Raw genomic sequence first — 10,507 nt, 5'->3', positions numbered from 1 at the left:
TATGCGGATGACACACAAATTTACGTAACAATTTCACCAGGAGACTATGCTCCAATTCAAACACTGAGTAAGTGCATTGAACAAATCAATGACTGGATGTGTCAGAACTTTCTCCAATTAAACAAAGATAAAACTGAGGTAATGGTTTTTGGAGCCAAGTCAGAACGTATAAAAGTTAGCGCTGAGCTTCAGTCTGCAATGTTCAAAACAACAGATAAAGCCAGAAATCTAGGTGTAGTCATGGACTCTGACCTGAGTTTCAACAGTCACATTAAAACTGTTACTAAATCAGCCTACTATCACCTAAAGAATATATCTAGGATTAAAAGACTAATGTCACAGCAGGATTTGGAAAAACTTGTCCATGCTTTTATCTTCAGTAGACTCGACTACTGCAATGGTGTCTTCACAGGTCTCACTAAAAAATCTATTAGAAAGCTGCAGCTGATTCAGAACGCCGCTGCTCGAGTCCTCACTAACACTAAGAAAGTGGATCACATCACTCCTGTTCTGAAGTCTTTACACTGGCTTCCTGTGTGTCAAAGAATAGATTTCTAAATACTGCTGCTGGTTTATAAAGCACTGAATGGTTTAGGCCCAAAATACATTTCTGACCTCCTGCTAAATTATGAACCATCCAGATCTCTCAGGTCTTCAGGGACTGGTCAGCGTTCTGTCCCCAGAGTCAGAACTAAACATGGAGAAGCAGCGTTCAGTTATTATGCTCCAAATATCTGGAACAAACTCCCAGAAACCTGCAGGTCCGCTGCAACTCTGACTACTTTTAAATCCAGGCTGAAGACTTTTCTTTTTGTCGCTGCTTTTAATTGAACTATTCATATCTTAAACTGCACTGTAACTTTTATCCATGTACTTTTTCTTTTAATGTTTATTTTATTAGCTTTTCTTTTTAATGACTGATTTTAAATGCCATTTTCTTAATGTCTTTCATTTTTTGTAAAGCACTTTGAATTGCCTTGTGTTGAAAAGTGCTATATAAATAAACTTGCCTTGCCTTGCCTTGCCTTAAATCCAGATACAAAAACGTATTCTGGTGGGGATATTAGAATGAAATCCATGGTTTCATATTGTCTGATAATGGACTTCAACTGGAAAATTGATTATTGGTCATTACTAAATGAAACACAGAAAGCAGGATACATTCACAGTTATGAACCAGATTTTTCCAGATGTGCATGGTTGCAGGTGCTTTTATTTTGGAAAAGTGAATAATCCTACATCCTAGCAATGCTTGGTGGGCTGCATTAATCAGGGTCACCCTTCAGCTGTGTTTGTTTCCTGCGTGGTTGTTAGGTTACCCCGCTCTTCACTGGGAATGTTAAGTGAAGCTCTGCAGCTCCATGGAAAGCGGCTCTGGACATATTTGGCACACAGATACAAGGAGAACTGACATATAAGGTGGCCTTTTGTGTGAAATGATAACATTTAAATATAGATTTAAAAGAATCTATGGTAAAAATGTAACAGAAATAGAAATGTCTTCAAGTTTTTGAACCAAATGTGCAAATAAATGCTACAAATAGCCACATTTTCTTCTTCCTTTTTTTTCTAAATATGTGACTGAACCAACAATTGAAAGATAAAATCCTCTTATAGAAGCTTAAAGGAGTCCTCTCCTGCTGATGTTCAGGTGTATATCAGTATGTTGTGTTTCTACTAGAGTCCTCTCCTGCTGATGTTCAGGTGTATATCAGTATGTAGTGTCTCTACTTTAAAGAGTCCTCTCCTGCTGATGTTCAGGTGTATATCAGTATGTAGTGTCTCTACTTTAAAGAGTCCTCTCCTGCTGATGTTCAGGTGTATATCAGTATGTAGTGTCTCTACTTTAAAGAGTCCTCTCCTGCTGATGTTCAGGTGTATATCAGTATGTAGTGTATCTACTTTAAAGAGTCCTCTCCTGCTGATGTTCAGGTGTATATCAGTATGTAGTGTCTCTACTTTAAAGAGTCCTCTCCTGCTGATGTTCAGGTGTATATCAGCATGTAGTGTCTCTACTTTAAAGAGTCCTCTCCTGCTGATGTTCAGGTGTATATCAGTATGTAGTGTATCTACTTTAAAGAGTCCTCTCCTGCTGATGCTCAGGTGTATATCAGTATGTAGTGTCTCTACTTTAAAGAGTCCTCTCCTGCTGATGTTCAGGTGTATATCAGTATGTAGTGTCTCTACTTTAAAGAGTCCTCTCCTGCTGATGCTCAGGTGTATATCAGTATGTAGTGTCTCTACTTTAAAGAGTCCTCTCCTGCTGATGTTCAGGTGTATATCAGTATGTAGTGTCTCTACTTTAAAGAGTCCTCTCCTGCTGATGTTCAGGTGTATATCAGTATGTAGTGTCTCTACTTTAAAGAGTCCTCTCCTGCTGATGTTCAGGTGTATATCAGCATGTAGTGTCTCTACTTTAAAGAGTCCTCTCCTGCTGATGTTCAGGTGTATATCAGTATGTAGTGTCTCTACTTTAAAGAGTCCTCTCCTGCTGATGTTCAGGTGTATATCAGCATGTAGTGTCTCTACTTTAAAGAGTCCTCTCCTGCTGATGTTCAGGTGTATATCAGTATGTAGTGTCTCTACTTTAAAGAGTCCTCTCCTGCTGATGTTCAGGTGTATATCAGTATGTAGTGTCTCTACTTTAAAGAGTCCTCTCCTGCTGATGTTCAGGTGTATATCAGCATGTAGTGTCTCTACTTTAAAGAGTCCTCTCCTGCTGATGTTCAGGTGTATATCAGTATGTAGTGTCTCTACTTTAAAGAGTCCTCTCCTGCTGATGTTCAGGTGTATATCAGTATGTAGTGTCTCTACTGGGACATGTCTCCATGCTTTAATGTTCAAAAAGCTCTTTTCACCCTCTGTCTGAAACCAGAGCCCAGTCTGCTCTGATTGGTTAGCTGGCTGGCTCTTTTGTGATTGGTCAACCTCTTAGGGATGTCCCGCCCCTTAGCCTATCACGTATGTGTTGGAGCGCTAGCCAATAGAAGCGTCAGTGTAACGTAGTGATGTCACTGTGTTCAGTAAGTAAACAAAGGAGTCTAATGGAGGCGTTTCAGGCAGGGGGGGTGAGAGTTATCGGTCGAAAAACAGAGGTATTTTAGTCTTTGCAGACCAGTTACATGAATACAAACCTATGTAACACTACAGGAGAGGGAAACCCCCCCAAAAAGCACAATAGGGCCTCTTTAATGTGTCTAAACGTTATACACAAAATGGTGTGCTTCTTATCTGCTCGCCCCTTAAATAATTTTGAGCTCTATAACACAAAGAAACTAGCCAATAAGAATGTAAACAACACAGGATTAATATATATATTATAAGTCCCCTTTTACATTCACCTCGTTTTACTTCCAACGTCTCGCCAAAAATGCGATGGACAGAAGAAGAGCCGTGGATTTGTGCCAGTTTTTCCTTTCCATCGAGTCCTCTAAGGTGACAAGTGCATGCTGTATTTTTCAATAAGATAAACAGATTCAGCAAAGATGGAAACAGTGGCAGATCTTTTTCCACATACTGCACTCGGTGTTGAGCCACACAGGGCCTGGGAATCAGTCATCTTAAAATAAACATCCAGATTGTGTCTCAATGTAAGTTTGGCTCGGTCCTCCACAGTGACTGGATGTCAGCTCAAACTGATCCGTCTCATATCGGCCTGAATTATTCCTCTGATGCTCAGCTGAATACGTGCCTGAGGTTTTCTATATGGTGTCATACCTTCAGAGCTGCAGGTGTTAACCTCATTTCACATCGAAACTCCTCAGTTCTCAGAAGAAAAAAAACTGAAATGGTGAAATGAGGAACCAGAAAACATCTTCCCACGTTCAACTTCCCCTCTTCTGTCGCTTATCTGCTGTTATCATCGGTACTGAGTTCTTGTTGAAGAAGCAGCCGGTGAGAGACTCTGACAGTCGAGAGCCAGAGACCGAGAGAGAAGCACGATGTCTGAATTCAGAAGGATCGTGATGTCTTCATTCCTGATGCTGCTGCTCCACTTTCCAGGTGAGAACACACACTGTTGACGACTGTTAATGAAAGCTAGTGAGGGCGTCTCTCATTGAAATCGATGTATCCTTGGGCGAGATGCTGAACCCCAAGTCGCTCCCAATGGGGAACGGTGTGTGAAAGATACCTTCTGTCGTGGCGTTTGAATCCGTTTCTACATTTAATATCCACGTTCCTCTATCGGGGTGTGGGTTATGACGCGCCTCTCTTTGCTTCCTAACTAACTTTAGAGAGATCGTTGTAGCGTTGAATCACATCAGGTTTATTCTTTGCTCCAGGCGACATTCAAACATGAAGACAAACTTCCTCGCTTCAAAGTAACTCAAAGTTCTCCGTATCAAAAAAGAACAAAAAGAACACGGTCAAAAGACTCTACCACTTCCTGTCTAATCACACCCTCAGCTGTGAACCAACGCCATGCCATATATAGACATATAGACATAAAGACATGCACGTCATATCCGACAGCAAATAAGTGAGACTTAAACTAACATCTTTTAACCCCTTCATTGAGCAAGGGGCACATTGCTCATATGAACTGGGTGACTTGTTGTATGTAAAGCGCTTTGAGGGGTGAAAGACTGGATAAAGCGCTTTATAAATACAGTCCATTTACCAAGTACATGAAATAAACAGCTCTAATATCACTAACGGTACTTTACTACGTACTGTTCCTTTAACTGAGAGTGATGAGTTGTGTTTGTAACGTGGTGACTTTAGTGAACTCTTGCTCACTAAAACCCACATAGCAATATTCTTGAAAGTGATCGTCACACTCACTATGAACGCTTCAGTTAGTGATGTGGATCTGTAATGAGCTCTGGTTTTAATGTGTCGTTAAATGATTCAAACAGAACTCTAACTCTTTACCTTTTTATATAATACATAATTATTCTGTCAGCATTTATGACGTCTATATTTCTTTCTGCTTTTTTCCCCAACAGCTGCAGATGTGAACGAATACTCCTTCACCGTCAGACCTGGAGATGAAGTCACTTTGCCGGCAATGTGATAGAGGATCAGGATGAGTGTGAGAGTACTCTCTGGCTCTTCATTGATTCCAAAGGTTCAGCAGCAGTGACGCTGTTTGAAGGCGGGAAGATTCTCAACGATGCAAAAGCTAAATCAGACAGACTGAGAGTTACAGAGAATTGTTCTCTGGTTATAAAGAAAGTCACAGAGGAGGATGCTGGTCTTTACTTCTGTGGACAGATCAGATCAGACTCTCAGGTTTATCTGTCTGTTGTTTCCAGTGAGTATTTACATCATAATGTTTTCAAACTGTCTCTAAACGGAAACATTCCAATAATTATGATGATTACAGGGATGAAGTACATTTAAATGTTGTTACATATTGTGGTTGTCTTTTCTCTCACAATATCTCCATCTTCAGTGACTGAACATCAGGACAATGATGAGGTGATGTTCGACTGCTCTGTGAAGAAATATGGATGGTGTATACACTCAGTGAAGTGGCTGCTTCAGGGTCGAGATGTGGATAAAGATCACAGAGAGATAAAGACATCACAGTCTTTCTGCTCTGCCTCTGTGACATTTCAGACTTCTCTTTTTAGTTACACACCAAGGTTTGAGTTGTTTACTTGTGCAGTAAGTGATGACTACACGAGAGAAGTGCATCTGTTTCCCTTCAGCCCTCAGTCCTCAGGTGAGAACATAATGAGAAGTTACTTCAATCTGACATGAATAATTACCTTAAATATGTGTTTGTTTTACAGAAGTTGCAGACTAAATAGTTTTTTGAGATGTGTTTATTGTTTAGGTGAGGACACAAAACCAGCAACAACAACACCAACAACCAAAACAACAACAACAACAACAGCTAAACCCAACTTAAACTCAGGTAAGGTCAGCAGTCCTGGATGGACATCCTCGTGGATTCATCTTCCTATTATACACACATGCATTTCCAAACATGTGTTCTACCTATGTTGCAAATGTATTATCTTTTCAATTTACACACGGCATCTATTGCACGTCTGTCCGTCCTGGGAGAGGGATCCCTCCTCTGTTGCTCTCCCTGAGGTTTCTCCCATGTTCCCTTTAAACTGTGGGTTTTCTCTGGAAGTGTTTCCTTGTACGATGTGAGGGTCTAAGGACAGAGGGTCTAAGGACAGAGGGTCTAAGGACAGAGGGTCTAAGGACAGAGGGTCTAAGGACAGAGGGTGTCGTATTGTCATACTGATATTCTGTACACACTGTGAAGTCCACTGAGACAAATGTAACATTTGGGATATTGGGCTATAAATAAACATTGATAACTACATTGTAGGTGTGTATATGATATGTCAATAAACCTTATGAAATCTTGAAAGGGATGTGCAAAATAGCAATTATATTTTGTTTATATTTCACATCATTAATCAGAATCTGCAAAGTAAGTAAAATAAATGTAGTGGAGTAAAAATACCAGGTTAACCTCTGAATTGTAGTGGAGTAGAATTACAAAGTAACAATGAGCTGTCATGTGGGTATATATTAATGCTGCCCATTATGGATACAAGCGATTTTCACCCATGTAGTAATTACATGTTTTAAATGTGTACACACCAATGTGTTTCCTGTCACCTAAACCTCCAGGGCTGTACACAGTTTAATACTGGCAACTTCTAATTTTGGGAAAAACAAAAACGTCTTTTAAAACTACAATTCCCAGTAGAGACGTGCCATAGAGAACATGTTGCGAAACACAATAGCCATCATGTGTATTTCTGGGGGGGCGTTCGAGTCCAGTTTTGAATAGTCTTGCCGTGGTTTCGTTTCATTACAAAGAGCTTGACGCTCGGCGTAACCTTGGCGCACTGCCACTCCAACATCCAATCCCACAGCTTGAAGATTAATCACGGGGTTTGTCAACGGGACTGTAGTCCCAAACGATAGCTGGGGATTATGGGTAGTGTAGTGTCTTCGGCCATCCTAAACTGAATTCTTTTTTGGATATCATATCGCATTACGAACACCACATCTGGCGTCACAGAGATCTTCTGTTACTGTCCTTTCTTCTTGGAGGAAGTACAGAAACACGTAACTCTGGATTTGTTTTAATGTTTGAGGTGCAATAAACGACAGAGCAGCTTTTTGGCATTATAAAACTATTATTTTCTGCCTCGCTCATGAGAGTAACAGCTGGCGAAATTACAGCCTCGTCTACTGATTTCAAATGTGTGCTCTAAAATGATATTTATAAATGACTATTATCATTATTATAAGCAAGACAATAAATGGCAAAGATATGTAGAAAATAAACGTATTTAAGATACGTTCATAAGAAACGTAACGTGGGAGAAAATAAGTTTCTAGCTAAACGTAATTGAGAATGCAGTTTAGTTCTGTGGGAACGTAATTTTTAGGAGACAGGGTTGGTTTGTAACGTGGTGACTTAAGTGAACTCTTGGTCACTAAAACCCACATAGCAATATTCTTTAAAGTGATCGTCACACTCACTATGAACACTTCAGTTAGTGATGTGGATCTGTAATTAACTCTGGTTTTAATGTGTCGTTAAATTATTCATTAACCTGTTAAGCCCCTAGACTGTTTTTCAGGTCTCAGGCTCGAAAATGACATTCCCAGAACAAATGACCCTATCTTCCCTTCTAAAAGGGTTAAATTAATAATCTTTTTTCTCAAAGCAAGGTTACACCTGTGAGTTGGATGTAGAAGTGTCAGAATCAATATAGATGTTTTTATTTTAAAGTAAATTCAGATTGAACACAGTAAAACAATGTAAATGATTGTGTCCGTCCAAAAAAAAAAATTACTTATATTGAAAACCAGTGGTGTGATGGGCGTTGGACGCGGGGTACGCCGTACCTCCACTTATTTGAAGCATGATTTTTTAAAAAGCCTAATAAATATAAAACCATTGCCAGTGTTATCAGTTGCAAGTGTGTATTTGTTGTAATAATGACGAAAACATAATAGGCAGATTTCACAGTAATTATAATAAAAACGTAGCTCAAGCATTTATGCAACTTGATTTGAAGTGTGTGTGTGTGTGTGTGTGTGTGTGTGTGTGTGTGTGTGTGTGTGTGTGTGTGTGTGTGTGTGTGTGTGTGTGTGTGTGTGTGTGTGTGTGTGTGTGTGAGCGTTTGTGTGTGTGTTGTGTCGGTCGGGAATGAGCCGATTATTTTGAACGGCTCTTTGATACGAACGAGGGGAACCGAGTCGTATTTGGTGAGAGCCGTTCTTTTTATCGTTCAATCGTTGGTCCGCACTCACTGTCAAAATCCACTCGCCTTTTTTTCCCCAAACGTATGCTGTGAAGACCCGCCCCTACTCTGGTTGGTAGGTTTCAGCACGAGGAGTGAGATGGGGTGGGTCTTAACGGAATATGCGAGAGAGAGAAGTGGTACAGGACAGGTACGACGTGTTTTTCGGATGGAAAATGAGTCAAACGCGAAAACGCAGCAGCATTTGGATTCACTTCAACCAAAATCCAGTAAGTGATAAAGCGCACCATTTGTAAAGGCAAAATGTCCTTTAAAGCAGGGTCAACTAATAATCTCCATCGCCACTTAAAAACACAGTATCTAATATTAGAGTTGCGTGAATTTCATTCAAGGCAAGGCAACTTTATTTACTTAACACATACAGAGGGTAAATTCAAAGTACATTCACTGACATGAATGACATGGATATGGCGCCACCTTGTGTCATGTTTACAATGCAGATTATTGACATTAGGTCTGGCAATACAGTCATTACATTACATGTAGCTGACGCTTTTATCCAAATCGACTTACAATAAGTGCGTTCGACCAACAAAATACAAACTTGAAGAAAACAGAATCATATAAGTACATCAGGTTTCATAGAGGAAAAACATTTCAAGTGCTACTCAACTGGCTTTAGATAAGCCAGTCCTTTATTAGTATATAAGTGCTTTGTTAATAGTTCTATCGCTCGAAGTGGAGTCGAAAGAGATAAGTTTTCAGTCTGCGCCGGAAGGTGTGTAAGCTATCTGCTGTCCTGATGTCAATGGGGAGCTCATTCCACCATCCTGGAGCCAGGATAGCAAACCCACGTGTTTTTGCTGATGGGAACTTGGGTTCCCTTCGCAGCGAGGGTGCAGCGAGCTGTTTGGTTGATGCAGAGCGGAGTGCACGTGCTGGGGTGTACGGTTTAACCATGTTCTGGATGTAGGAAGGGCCAGATCCATTCGCAGCATGGTACGCAAGTACCATTGTCTTGAAGTGGATTCTAGCAGTTATCGGAAGCCAGTGAAGGGAGCGGAGGAGCGGAGTGGTGTGGGAACATTTAGGAAGGTTGAAGACCAGACGAGCCGCTGCATTCTGGATGAGCTGCAGAGGTCGGATGGCACATGCAGGTAGACCAGCCAGGAGGGAGTTGCAGTAGTCTAGGCGTGAGATGATGAGAGCCTGGACCAGAACCTGCGTGGCTTTCTGGGTCAGCTGGGGACGCATCCTCCTGATGTTGTAAAGCGTGTATCTGCAGCAGCGGGTTGTAGCAGCGATGTTTGCAGTGAAGGACAGGTTGTTATCTAGGGTCACACCCAGATTCCTTGCAGTCTGAGTCGGGGAAACAACAGAGGTGCCGATGTTGATTGTTAGGTCAAGAGTGGGACAATCTTTTCCCGGAAGGAAGAGCAGCTCAGTCTTGTCAAGGTTGAGCTTGAGGTGATGAGCAGACATCCACTGAGAGATGTCAGCTAGACAAGCAGAGATGCGTGCAACGACCTGGGTCTCTGAGCGGGGAAAGGACAGAATTAATTGGGTGTCATCAGCGTAGCAGTGGTATGAAAAACCATGCAGGCTAATGACTGATCCGAGCGAGTTTGTGTACAAGGAGAAGAGGAGGGGACCAAGAACAGAGCCCTGAGGGACCCCTGTAGTTAATTGACAAGGGTCGGACTCGGACCCTCTCCAAGTCACCCTGTAGGTGCGGTCTTTGAGGTATGAGGTGAGGAGGGAAAGTGCAGAGCCTGAAACTCCAAGTGCTTGGAGAGTGTGAAGGAGGATCTGATGATTCACTGTGTCGAATGCAGCAGACAGGTCCAATAGGATGATGACAGAGGAGAGGGAGGCTGCTTTAGCAGTGTGCAGTTCCTCAGTGACAGCAAGGAGGGCAGTTTCTGTCAATCAATCATTATCCTGGTGATTATTTCGCAGATAAACCTAGTAACCCCGCCCCCTTTTAAAAAACGGCTCTTTGAAAGGAACGGAGCCATAAGATCTATAAGATAGTGTCTCCCCTCCCCCGGATCACTCAGTGATGATACTATATACCTAAATAATCTGTGGAACCTCAGCTTTAATCGGATATCTTGTATGTGCAGCTACGATAAGTAGTAAGGGTACTTTTATCTTGAGTTCTGTGCCAAAGTGTGTTAGCATTTTTCGCTCAGGGGTCATTTAGATGCTTCTTATGAGACTTGTGTTTTGTTTTGGTAAAAATGGTTTGTATCGTCAGTTAGCTGAGATTATTCCCGTTAATCTGGTATAACTAACACATTAATAGGTTG

This window comes from Gymnodraco acuticeps, unplaced genomic scaffold (assembly GCF_902827175.1).
Source record: "Gymnodraco acuticeps unplaced genomic scaffold, fGymAcu1.1, whole genome shotgun sequence".
Lineage (NCBI taxonomy): Eukaryota > Metazoa > Chordata > Actinopteri > Perciformes > Bathydraconidae > Gymnodraco > Gymnodraco acuticeps.
The sequence above is the reverse complement of the archived record's forward strand: the minus strand, read 5'-3'. Positions refer to the sequence as shown.